The 14992-nt window shown below is 30.2% G+C and overlaps 1 pseudogene; it reads left to right on the top strand.

The window, feature by feature from the left end:
• The first annotated feature begins 4553 nt into the window (after positions 1-4553).
• LOC149575203 (expansin-like A1) lies at positions 4554-13042 on the top strand (annotated as a pseudogene).
• Positions 13043-14992: the final 1950 nt, after the last annotated feature.

Raw genomic sequence — 14992 nt, 5'->3', positions numbered from 1 at the left:
TAATTTCATCATTCTTTATAAAACTAGTCAAGAGATTGCCTCTGGGCATAGTGGTATTCTTTTGAATTTTTAATATCTATCATCTTTGCAACCAACTCAAAACCACATCTTAAATCAATCATCATTTAGTATTCTATCAACTATATTATAATCAAATTAGTTCTTGTACATGTTCCATTTATCTCATTAATATTTAACTTCTTACAATGCTTGTAGAATTTCACGATTGCTTATTTCTTTCTTCTTTAGTCAAGAGTATGTCCACCCTCATCTATGAAACATTTCTAGCAACCCAAGTTGTAGATTTGAATAGAATTTTTAACTTTTGTGACAATCTCTTTTTGAGCTTCTTTAGAGTGTAATTTAGGATTGTGATTAATGGAATTTTTTATGCTATGGTCCAATCTAATTTGTTTAGTTCATAACATAATTTTTTTATTGCACATACGAACTATAAATTTCAAGAATTGGGCTAGGAGTTGTGAGCTCAGCAAGTTGGATACCAAATTCAAGCCAACAATAAAGCCACGGAGATAACACAAAAACTTTCATGCCCAAAATTAATAGGACAAAAACACAATTTTTTTTTGAAAGTAACCTTAATATCTCACATAAGAGACTATTCATGGTCCACTAGGTTAAATAATTGATCAAGAGTTCTGAATATCAATAGTTATGAATGGAGGGTTGCAATTTTCTCAGTCTCCTAATCAAATTGATCCTCATTAAGTTAGTTGAAAGTTCATCTTTGATTGGCTTTGGAATTCAGGGGAGTAGTTTTTTTGATATAAAGTCATAGTAAGGCGAGAGACAAATCAACTCTTAATGTTCAAGGTGCAAACTATTGAATTTTACAACTTGCACACTCTTGTGTTCCTCTTTATTTATGTGTCATTTTGTTTCCCCATTAAAAACTAACCATTAGGCACAAAGTTCAAGGGTATGGAATGTAACTGAAGGCTTAATACCCTACATGTAATAACATTCGTTATTCAACACGTATTAAATGTCAAGTGTAACTCCTAAACATTATTGGGTAGATTGTTTGTATAGAGCTTTTGTACATCATTACTAGTGGATGACATGGAGGGGTAGGTATACATATATTGATCGAATATGTATCTTTCATATCACACACATATAAGTGGCATAAAATAAGTATCATACATGTGTGTGTGTGTGTGTATGTAATAGTCATGGGCAAGGTATGCTATACTCCAATGATCACAATTCGCGAAAGTAAAATGGTTATTATTAGATATAGATATCTAATTATAATACTTTATTTTTAGCTAACTAACATATGATAATGCATCATATTTCATAAATCATGAATATCATTTGATGAATGCATCAATATATTATAACTCACAATATGAGTTTCCTCTTCTAGACCTACCCTAATTCCTTCACCCTTACCTAATCATACTTCCAATGTTGATCACTAACATTCACATTTAATTTTACTTATTTTACTAAACACCTTTACTAACCCAATACTAAATTTCCTTTCACTCTATTCACTTTCTATCTTATGTATAAACTTTACTTACCATTTACCTCAGTTTGCCTCAATTTTATTATTTGCCAAAATGACATCTTACTATATCAATTATATTTATTAATCAATACATTTATATATTACCACAATAATTATGTGAACCTGCTAATTACTTTGTCTATCTATTATTCTTAATTATTCACAACATGAAGTAATGAACTTACTAACTATGTGTTAGCCCCTTACTAGCTATGAAGAACAATAGAATACTACTATTGATCCCATTATATGTATACCACTTAATATAACCATTATGAATAACATTCTTTCATATATTTATGTATGTCTTGTTGACAATATATAGTTTGTGTTCTATAATATTCATTACTATTATACATAGTAACCTTTACCTTTTACAATCTACTAATTACATAAAATTAACTACCAACTAAAGATTATCATCAATTTCCTAAGTCTACGACCCATCATATTAACCCTAACTCCCTAGCATGCTTTCTAACACATAAATGTATATTATAAAATATCCCCAACATTAATAAATATTCCACCACTAACAAACAACCTACTAACTAAATATTACTAATTTCCTAACACTAAAACTTTTTCCTTACTTCCACTTGCCAAGTGCTCCCATCTAGGTCATGTGCCTTTTCCAAGAACATTTCCCTTAGCACTATCTTCCCCCATCCATTCACATGCCCCCATCTCTCTTCATTTATGTACCTAATCCATGAATGAGAAGGGTGGTGGCTAAAATAGAAGTGAGACATGTATTGGTGGGGTCCTTCCTCACACCTAGCTGACTCATCAGGGGGGTGTTGGTCAGTGTGGGGAGGTGGGTTTGCGTGTAGGAAATGGGAGAGATCTGCAAATTTCCCAAACCCTCTTCCTACTTTACTTATTACATGTGAAGTTTATATATTTATGCATGGAGATTTCAATGGGACATAAGGTAGTACTTTTTTTTTGAACTTATACATTACATTGTAGTCTTAGGTTATAGGGAAATGCTATAGGGAATCTTTATTATTATTTTATTAAGGAATCAAGGGGAGTGTACATGTAGATTATTTTATTTCTCTGTAATTGGGGAGTGGATTATTTCTCACTCCCCATACATTTTGCAGAGAATGGAATACTCACTCCCAGCCCATAGTTTTAACTTGTCATGTTTTCCCTTTTGATTATTCTTTCTCTAGAATCTATTTGACTATATTATTGTGAATCTTGGTTTAACATAACTATGATGTGATTTTAATGTCTCAATGCAATTAACTACATTAATTAGTCTATTTAAAATATCTAGAACTATACACTTAACATGTGGAATGCAATTAAAACCAGGTAAACATGGAACTACCAAATTAATCATTTCTATAAATATGTGAACTCTTCAATTTCGAATTTCTAAGAAAGTGACTTTATTGGATGCTTCCCAAGGTCATCTAAGCCTACAAATGTTAAATTTAGGCCCCCAACCCATATTACTATCATGAGAGCACTTAATTTTCACCAAAATAACCCTCTAGGACCACTTTTTGATTCTTAAAAGTTAATAGGAAGTTGGAACTCGAATTTCCCTTGATGGAGACTTCTCCTAACACTCTACCATTAGGGGTTAACTTGGGTACTGCATTGGGTTACATTTAGGTTAGGTGACTTTTGCCCAAAACCCTAAATGACAAGTCATCAACACGTGTACAACACAAGTGTCAAGTGACACATAAAAATAACACATTACATTTATAGTGACATGTGTCTAATTATATATGAATTAAACTATTACACACACATACAATTCACATTTACAAAACAAAACACATTACAACAAGGTTTGAATCTTTTCCATTGACTCAACCTTGGCTACATCATGTTCACATGAGCTTGAGCCTTGGTTCCCTATTAAAAATCCCATGGTTAAATTCCTACACACTAAACTTGTGCATCAATAGTCCAAGAAAATCATATAAGAAATACGTAAATATGTGCAATAAATCATTATCACATTCAAACATTAGGGTTTCATACTTCATCATTTCCAGTTGACTTACTTTTTCTAATCATTTTTACATAAAAAATTCAAAACACCAAAATATCAAATTCTTCTTATCAACATTAAACTTTACTTAACATGATTGATTTAATATTTTGAATAGCCTCATAATCTATTTTCTACCTAGTGATGAAATATTGAATCCACAACTATTGAATCCCTAGGCATGTGAATTAAGTCCTAGTGCATATCACAATCTATCCTGTAACTCTAATTTCAATTTAAACATTACAATTTGACATTTCAAGCATTTCTACAATTTAATTTATATCAAAGAAATTGCAATAGATTAGAACATGAATGAAATCATTAAATATAATGTTTAGGTCCTAATGTGTAGACATAAGTGCAGATCATCAAAATGCAGATATTAAAATGGCATAACCTTATAGTCTTAAAAGTGTATCAAAACATTGAATTAGAAATATCATAATGCAAATATGTCATCTATGGTAGGGAAAATCAAGTGAGGCCTCACACAAACTACCCTTCATTTTTTCATAAAATAAAAAATGGCTCGTAGATTCTAAAATTCAATATAATCACAAATTTATCTTCATTCTTACTTATGGAGTTTTTAAAAATACTACATGCAAATAATATAGAATGATTCATTACCTCATCATGGGTTCACCTTTCTCAACTATTCATGAATCTCTTGATGGGTAAATACTCACAACTTCACAATCTTAAAATTTTAAAGTGTTGTACTAAAACTAATTTGCTTGATTATACAATAGGTATTTCATTCTTATATATTTATGTAAGTTTAATTACTCAACTATTATGGAATTGAATAAATACGTAAATTCTAGAGAAGCGTAAATGTTTGTGAGAAGATATTTGTTTCCTTCCACTAGATGAATAAATAATATCTTCCTAGGTGCAACTCCCTGCATTCACATGGCTCTCGTGCATTTTATTTTCCTATATAAACCTTGTATATGTTCTCCTACTTTCCATCAGACAAGCATAATAATGAAGTTCAAAACTCTCACTTGCGCGAGATGGATATTAATGTTCATCTTCCCCACAGTCTTCTATTGTGATCGATGTGTTTACAAATCAAAAGTGGCATATTATGATTCCCCGAAGGCTATCAATAGTAAGTATAGATTTCTATTCTTCAATGGAGGTTCAGCTTTTTTCATCTAGTTTTCTTTATTAAGAACTAAGGATTGAGGGGTATCCATTAGTAAGTATAAAGTTCATAGCCTCTTAAATCTTATTTCTTGCTAGAGTAACTTATCCTAAGATCTGAATAATAAGTCTAGTATGAACTGCAGTGGGAGCATGTAGGTATGAGTCCTTTGCAAAAAACATGAGCAATGGCGATGTGGCCACAGTGAATCCAAAAATATATAAGGGATTGGATGTGGCAGCTTCTACTAGGTATGAACCAATCATTCACACCTTCTTTATCTTGTATTGGGATCATGACTAAGATTAAGGCTGTTTGAATTAGGTCAATTTAAATATTATTTCTAAGTGGTTTATTTTTAGATTAAAAGTCTTAAATAGTCAAAATTGATTTGAACTTTTATGTTGTGCAGATAAGCTGCATTGATCCTAAGATTTGCACCCATGACAGAGTAGAAGTTTTGATTACAGACTTCCTTGAAAACACTCAAATGGATTTTGTGGTTTCCAATAGCACATTTTCAAATCTTGCACAACACAAAAAATCTTCTGAGCTTCTAAAGATGGGCATTCTGGATATCGAATACAAATGGTTAGTAATTGGCTTTAGTTATATTGATAAGTAGGAGATATTTTGTGCAGCAAGTCAAATTGTTATATTGTTGTTAGGAAGTCAAATTGTTATATTGTTGTTAGGATTCAACACTCATTCAACCATGTTTCATTAGTAATCATTCACTAATGACTTAAACATCACACACTAAGGCTTGATTCCTAGGCTGAAAATATTAAATAGTCAAAGTTGACTTACTTTTTTCAATCTTAATTTTTTGGTTCACATGAACCTGTCTCTCATGAGAATGAATGGAACACTTAGCATTCATTAGACCTAAGTCATGCTAGGGACCTCCTGGGAGCCCATCCATCCTAGTACTACTTCAACTTGAGCACTAGGACTTGCTCATTTGAGTATTATTCCATCTCATATGTACTTAGTTATGAAATTTTGCCATGATAAAACCCACTCAATTTATGACTCGTATCATTTTAAATTCTCACTATTCAATCCCACAAGCCATATGGATATTTCAATTTTGATCTATTTTTTCTTTTGGGTAGAAACCTATGACAAATAAACATATAATTGAAAGGGTTTTGATGATCTCAAGGAAAAAGTATCATTTGACAAGAATCCTTCCTTTCTTTCTTTGACAAAAGACCATGTCCCAATTGAACATACAATCTAGTTGAATACAAAATTGAAAGTATTTTAATGATTTAAAGAGAAATGGGTCTTTTGATAAGAATTTTTTATTTCATATTTTTCTTTCATAGGATACCATGTAAGTACCCAAGGAAGAATATGATGGTGAAAAAAGACAAGATCAGTAGTTACCATACTTTCTTGTAGTCCAATTTTTGTACCAAGGAGGGCAAATGGATATCATGGGTGTGGATGTTGCAAGACAAACATTATTATTACTATGCTTTCTAACTTATTTAACACTTTAACTTAAGAATCAAGGCTTAGTGTATAATGTTTTAGTTATCTGAAAAGTTAAAGATGAATGTGTACTAATGAGTTAAAATTGCAAAGTGCAAGTGGGAACTTCTAATTGGATACAGATGACACACAACTACGGTGCACCATGGAGTTTAGATCAGCCGCCAAAAGGAGCTCTGTCTTTATGGCTACTTATTACAAAAGGATACGATTCTTATTGGTTGTTGACCAAGGAGGTTGTTATATCAACAAATTGGACTGTGCACTTTGTTTATGACAATCAAACAAGAGAACTATCCTTCCTATGCTACCCTAGATTGACACCAATCTGAATAGTGGCATACAAGTACATGAATTTCAAGACTATGCAATCTGTTTTAAATTTCTTTGCAGGGTTGAAAATAATTTTAGTTAGTGAGGATGATGGTATGTGATATAAGATTATCTACAAAAGTTCAATCTTTAAGTATATTTGGGCCACCTTCAATTGTTAATTGAATTTGATAAATTAGTTCTTGAGTATGCCTATTTAAATCAAAGTTATTTGTGATTTTGATATATGGTTATTCAAATTGTTATATTTTTCTTTCTTAATAAAGATGTCCTATTTCAACATATTTTTATTAAAACAAAAATGTTCCTAATGTTTAGTTTCAAATTATGATACTTAACTTTTGAAAAGGAAAATTTTTTTTTTTTAAGGATCAATCTTGTGAATAATGGAAGTATAAATTAGTTTAAGGTGAGTAGAGAGATTAAAAAAATTGAATAAATAATGGTAAGTTGGTGAATGAAATGTTCAATAAATTAGTATCTAGTCTCAGATGGGATTTTAGGATCTATTCAATGTCAAGTTTGGCAAAAGTGCCTCTTTATCAATGACTTATTTGAAATTCTATGTTGGATTTGTATCAAAGGAAAAGTTTGTTAGTTTCTAATGAATTTTTAGCTATAAATTTATCCTCAAGTATTAAATTCATTCTAGCAATTGGTAATGTTTCTCTATAAAAAGATTCTTGATATAATATGCGACCTCCTTTTGAAAGTTTGTCAACAAACAATATTTGAGAATGTCTTAAGAAATGTTATCACATTATAAGGAATTGTTGTTTTGACTAATCTGGTTAAATTTGAAACAATAATGAAATTATAGAGGAACATAAGAGTGTATATATTGTATAGGCCTTTTAGTGAACCAAAAAAAAATGTATCACTTTTAATTTTATTTTTATCTAATGATTTATTTATGGTCTATAAATGATGCTTTATTCATTTTTAGGTGATTACAATGAATGCGTGACCAAAAATATTTAACTACTAGTGTGAAACAAGTTTTGTGAAACATGTAATTAATGTCTTGGTGTACAAGGGTGAAGGTAGTCAAATCACCAAATTTGATTTTGAATTTAAATTAGAAATGAATAAATTTATAATTTCTCTTAGAATGATCTCCTTATATCCTTGGATGATTCTTCTATCATTCATAGGTGATTAGAAGGAAAACATTGATTACCTTTAATACTAGTACATACCATAAAATTTATGTGAAAAGTGAACAACTAGTCTACTCAAGGTGAAAGAATGTTGGGGGGTAGTTTGTTCAATTTGAATTTCATTGTAAAATTGGAAAGAGACATGCTCATGACCAAAAACTTGACCTTTAAATAGATAATGATAAAATCGATGTCACAAACAATTAAATAGAGGAAGGTATGCATTTAATAATGTGATAAATAAGTAGATTAATAAGATAAATGTAAAAGAGTGTGCAAATAGATAAGATACTTGACGAGGCATATAGGGCTATGAATTTGAAAATATGTCATATTTCAATATTCAAAAAAATAAGAATTCAAGATTAAAGACTTGTTAGGTTCACTAAGATGATATGCATGAACATGAGATCTTAGGCCTATGAATGAAAACTAAGATCTCATTTTTTTGCTACATAACATTGGAACACAAATACACTTCATTTAGTCCTAAAAGGAGAGATAAAAATTTGAATTATATTCCTTTATAACAATACAATTGAGATTATGAACTTTGTGTTGGAGATCTAGGTATAATGAAAAATTGACTATTTTAAGTAAAACAAAAAATTGCAAAATAGAAAACCAACATAATAGGATAGATTTTAAAATAAGATGTAAAGAGAAACCCAAATTTATAATTTGGAGCTGAAAGTGAAGGATGTGTATACTAGAAATCCTAATCTAGGTGACGTCCAAACTGATAGTTCAATAACAAAAAATGTAGCTAAGAGGTGTTGTAGGTTTGTCTCCTACAAATTGAGCTAGAAGATGTTATATATGGTGATGGGAGTCCTAGTCTTGGTTTTTTTGCATAATTTAAATATGGGATTAATGTTTTGGGTTGTCAAATATTCTTATCAAGCTATCCTCTTTTAATTTTATATTAGGATTTATGAACAAAAAATTGGAGAAGAATAACTTTTTGTATAGGGGTTTTCCTTAGAAGGTAGACCCTGTGTTGAATAGTGGCATACAAGTACATGAATTTCAAGACTAGGTAATTTGTTTTAAATTTCGATGCAGGGTTAAAAATAATTTCAGTTAGTGAGGATGATGGTATGTGATATAAGATTATCTACAAAAGTTCAATCTTTAAGTATATTTGGGCCACCTTCAATTGTTAATTGAATTTGATAAATTAGTTCTTAATGTATGCCTATTTAAATCAAAGTTATTTGTGATTTAGATATATGCTTAGTCAAATTGTTATATTTTTCTCTATTAATAGAGATGTCCTATTTCAACTTGTTTGTATAAAACAAAAATGTTCCCAATGTCTAGTTTCAAATGATACTTAAGTTTTGAAAAGAAAACAAAAAAAAAAATTAATAGATCAATCTTGTAAATATTGGAAGTATAAATTAGTTTAAGGTGAGTAGAGAAATAAAATATTTGAATAATAAATGGTAAGTTGGTGAATGAAATGGTCAATAAGTTAGTATCCAGTCTGAGATTCTAGATTTTTAGGATCTATTCAATGTTGAGTTTGGCAAAAGTGTCTCTTTGTCAATGACTTATTTGAAATTCTATGTTGGATTTGTAGTAAAGGACAAGTTTTCTAGTTCGAGATGAATTTTTAGCTATAAATTTGTGATCAAGTATTAAATTCATTCTAGCGATTCGTAATGTTTCTCTATAAAAAAATTCTTGATATAATATATGACCTCCTTTTGAAAGTTTTCCAAAAACAATAATTGAAAATATCTTTTAAAATGTTGTCACATTATAAGGAATTATTGTTTTGACTGATCTTAGTAAATGAAACAATAATAAAAATTATATAAAAACATATGAGTTTATATATTTTATAGGCCTTTTAGTGAACCAAAACAAAATGTGTCAATTTTCATTATTTTAAATCTAATGAATTATTTAGGGTATCTAGATGATGTTTCATTCATTTTTAGGTGATTATAATGAATGCATCAAATATCTTTAAATAATAGTGTGCAACAAGTTATGTGAAGCATGCCATTAATGTCTTGGTGTAGAAGGGTGAAGAGTGTCAATTCACCAAATTTTCATTTTGACTTTAGATTAGAAATGAATAAATTTATGATTTATCTTAGAATGATCTCCTTATATCCTTTGGAGGATTCCTTATGGTCCATAGGTGCTTAGAAAGAATGCATTGATTACCTTTAATACTAGTACATAACATAAAATTGTGTGAAAAATGTACAACTAGTCTACTCAAGATGGAAGAATGCTGAGGGATAGTTTGTTCACTTTGAATTTCATTCCAAAATTGGAAAGAGACATGTTCATGACCAAAAACTTGAACTTTAAATAAAAAATGATAAAATCAATGTTGCAAACAACTAAATAGAGGAAGGTATGCAAAATAAGTAGATTATTAAGATAAATGTAAAAGAGTGTGTGCAAATAAATAAGAATTTAAGATTAAAGACTTGTTAGGCATACTAAGATGATGAAAACTAAGGTCTCATATTTTTGTTACATAACATTTGAACACAAGTACGCTTCATTATTCCTTAAAGGAGATATAAACAATTTAATTATGTTCCTTTATAACAATGCAATTGAGATTATGAACTTTGTGTTTGTGATCTAGGTATAATGAAAATTGAATACTTTAAGTAAAACATAAAATTACAAAATAGTAAACCAACATAATAGGTTAGAATTTGAAATAAGATGTAAATAAAAACGTAGATTTATAAGTTGGAGCTGAAACTGAATGATGCAGATACTAGAAATCCTAATCTAGGGCATGCCCAAATTGATAGAAATAGAGAAAAATATTGTTGAGAGGTGTTGTAGGTTTGTCTCCCAAAAATTGAGCTAGAAGATGTTAGATATGGTGTTGGCAGCCCTAGTTATGGTGTTTTTGCATGTTTAAAATATGGGACTAATGGACTAATGTTTTGAGTGGTCTAGTATTCTTATCTCTACCCTCTTTTAATTTTTGATTAGAATTTATGATCAAAAAAATGGAGAAGAATAACTTTATTGTATAGGGGTTTTCCTTAGAATTCAAACCTTGTGTTGACATGTCAACCTCTGCAATAGCTATTATTATGAAAAATAAATCTTAAAATTAGAATACATTAGAATGAAACAAAAAAATGTTAAAATAAAATAATTATATCTTAGAAATGAAAGTGGTGGTGATACAATGTTGTTTAGACAAGTCCTTCAAACATTATATATATATATATATATATATATATATATATATATATATATATATATATATATATATATATATATATATATATATATATATATATATATATATATATATATATATATATAATCCAGACATGAAATCATACTTGGATGCTCAACATGTAATCAACTAGTCCTTGGAATCACATATGATCTTGGATGAGTTAAAATTTAGATTCATTCTATTTTAAAAAATTAACTTTATGAATAATAGAATATTCGATTTATATAAGGTTCACAAGGTGTATTTGATTAATTTAGTCTACTTAAAACTATCATTAATAAAAAAAACCTAAGATAGAAAATTCTAATTGTGAATGCTAACACTAGCAACGACTATAATTTCAAGAAAATTTGGTGTCACATTATTGGGAACCTTTATTCCACCAAAATAAGACCTCTAGAAGGGATTCATGAGTATCAAGTTTTGCAATGGTATATCTTATCCTAAATTTAGTATTTTATGACAATTTGAAATTTCATGATTGATTTAAAGTACGAGATGGCTCAAATATGGTCTACGAAAAATAACATAAAGTTTGTACCAAATAAACTGTGAAACTGTAACGTGCTACGATTTATTAAACACTATAAAAAGTAAGAGATTAAGTGCATAAATTTATTGTTGGAGATTAATATTTGATTACTTAGTATGTAAAGGGTGTTTATATAGAAAATAATGAAAATATGAAACTAAATAAAAATAATGTATATAAAACTATTCATTTGTGAAAAAATAAGAGAGCAAAAAAGGCTAAATTCAAAATAAGTCTATATAATTAGATTTTTTTCAATGATATTTAAAAGGCTTTATAAACCCTTATTCTCCCATGATTAACTACTTCCGATAATATAACTTTCCAACTAACAACTATAAGTTGGCACTTGTTGATTAATATAAATTATAAACTAAGCTATTTAATGTGATGAGCCAACATCTCCCCTCATTAGATTTATCCAAATAAGGTTGGAAGTTGCAAGGGTTTTCAACACAATCCTTTTGGAATATTTGATGGAGCACCTTCACAAATCCTCCTCGCTCACTCAAGAAACACCAAATTGATTGTATCAGTGGATCCTTGGTTGTAGAATCTAAAATCATATGCTATGCACAAGAAACAATGAATTAACTCCAATCTTCTTGAATTTTAGTCTATTATAAAGTCTTGTATGTTGACAAAGATATGCGTTTTAGTTTTTTATTTAAACATTGTCTCTTGAACTACTAGTTTATAGACATTGTCTTCTTCAACTATTTATAAAATATAGGTCAGTATTGAATAATAATAACAATATTATAACTAAATTCATTCCAATCTTATAATCTATCTTGCAACTATACCTATATGCTAAGATGACAGGATTTGAATGATTTGAAGGTAAATGGGGCACATTTAATAAGAATATATGTTTCTTAAATTTGTTTCACAGAATACCATGTGAATATCCAGGAAAGAACATGATAGTGAAGGTAGACAAGATCAGTAATTACCCATAATTTCTTGCTCTGTAATTTCTGTACCAAAGAGGGCAGACGGATATCATGGGCCTTGAAGTTGCTCCTATAAGAAACATTCATCTTACTCATGACTGGATATTGAAATCCTTAAAACTTAATAAATTTGAGTGGGTATAAAAAAAAAGATTTGTTTTTTATGAATTTTTTTTGATGGAGGTCATCCACAAATAAATTTTAAGTACTCGATAGGGACCCACACGTGCTTGAAACCTCTTTGACTAAGAGCATGAATATTTTTAAGCGTGTAATCTCTCAAATATTTTTTATAAATATGTAACTTTAATATTTTAATTAATAGAAAAAATCTATTCATAATTTTATTGAATTAATGGAGGTGGGATCTTGAAGGTAAAAATCAATGAGGCGTGACCATAGGGCGATGTGGAGTATGGAGCAGCCACCAAAGGGGGAAATGTCAATAAGGATTCTTGTTACCAGTGGATATGATCATTTTTGGGTGTGGGCCAAGGGTGCTGTTTTGCCTTCAAGTTGGAAAGTGGGTTCCATTTATGACAGCCGAGTTCAGATCAAAGAAATTGCACAGGAATGCTGTTCCCCTTGTATTACCAAGTTGTAATACAAAATATACATATAATTTTATAAACATTCATGTTTCACACGTCAATGCTTGGGATTATTGTGGTCCTCTCCATTGCTACAACCTAGACCGTATGGGACAATAATGCAAAGGAATTCTTTAAAAAGTATTTTGATTTATTGGTGGGTGGAAAAGAGTTTAGGTTGAGTGATAGGACACCATTCTAAATTTGTTTAGAGTGATCATAATTTGAAAAAAGATAATTTATTTTGGGATAGGGGAAAGAGAATTTAATAGTCTAGGTATGTATATATATGATTTAGGAATCAAAAAATGATAATTAAAAGTCTATTAATAAGTTTCAAATGCATCTATGTTCTAATTCTTTTTTAATCTTTTCAGTTCAAAATATGTTCATTTGTATATTCTTATTGGAACTTGTGTACACTATTACATGTGTGCATAAGTTCTAGGGATTTTGAGGGCATGATTATTGGGGCATCTTTCAAACTAGTTTTTAACTCTTTCAAGTTTAAAGAATCCTACAAGAAACTTTGTTAATATTGAGAAAAGTATTTTTTATTAGTGTTGCCTTAGTCAAGTGTCAGAAATTCCATCTTTTTTAGTTTTGATTAAGCCAAAACATGCTTGACTTCGAGCTTTAGAATGGTCAAACTTTTATCAAATTTTTAGTGATTTATAATTCCAAGGTCTCATGCTTGTTCCCACTTTAAATATCAAGAGGTTAAAAAAATGTGCTCAAAACATGCAATTGCATTCTAATTCTTAACCTCTCTAACCAAAAAAACACTCCTAAGGCCTGTTTGGCAATGAGAATACAAGTGAAATAGGCATATGTAAATTCTTAAAATTTTGAACTTTGTTTGGATGCACCAAATTAGAGTTGGAATACGAAATAAAATAGGAATGTGTATTCCAATTATGGCCCAAAAATGAGGTTTTGCAATTCCACCCAAATAGATGGAATTGGAATACATATTCCTATTCCAATTTTATTTATTTTAGAAAACATAAATTGTTGGGTATGCGAATTCCCCATCAAATTCTAGCTGAACCAAATAGAGAATAGGAATATGTACCCCCATTTTCTATTCTAGAATAAGTATTTCAAAATAGCTATTCCTATTTCCCCAGCCAAATAGGCCCTAACCTCCTAAATCCTGAAATAGGCTAAATTCCTATTTCTCTAGAGCAAGCCTATTGGGAGTGGCGGCAACATAACCTTTTAAGGCATGGTCATGCACAATATAAGGGCCCTTTGCATAGTGAAAACATTCTCATGTTGATGCACAAAAGCCTAAAGGTTGCTGGGAAGATCAAAAAGGAATTGTTGGTCTTCCCTAATACACTCGATGCCCACTACAGAGTGGCAAGCCTGCACAACATTGAAAAATTCCATAGAAGCCTGATCGCCAACCTCTAGCCAATGAAGACAGTCTTTGATCTGAACTCCCCTAGTAGCATAATTTTTTGCGACTTTTTTTTGGTGTTGAATATTGGCAACCCAGACTTGTAATTTTGTATCAAATAGATTCATGATGAGAGCTTCTAAGGTCCTATGAAGGTCTTTAGTGGTGGCTTCATAAGATCTTTTCGAGTACATGGCCAATTATCTCCCCTAAATGTGAAGAAATCATGCAGTATAGAGGATGGCATCATTCCATCATTGAATCCACCCAACAAAGGTGTGGGGCCTAGGCTCAAGGTTCTAGAGTCAAGGAATGTGGGCAATAGTGAGTAGATGGGACAACAAGGAAATTTTGAGAAAGAACTAAGTTTTGCAAGGATGAGGCTGAGTTGTGTGCTAGGTGATAGAAAAGAGGATGGGGTAATGATCTGACAAAGTCATATCTAGAAAAGGGGTAATGGGTAATGCACACTTGTGTGAAATGTAAAAAGGGACTAAGTCAAAAGTTAGACCAAGTATACCAAACCCCACTAGACTAACAATGATTAGCATTGGGCTCA

Source organism: Cupressus sempervirens, chromosome 2 (genome assembly GCF_028749045.1).
Source record: "Cupressus sempervirens isolate cs-2001-9-10 chromosome 2, ASM2874904v1, whole genome shotgun sequence".
NCBI classification, from domain to species: domain Eukaryota; kingdom Viridiplantae; phylum Streptophyta; class Pinopsida; order Cupressales; family Cupressaceae; genus Cupressus; species Cupressus sempervirens.
This window is presented reverse-complemented; position numbering and strand designations above follow the sequence as displayed.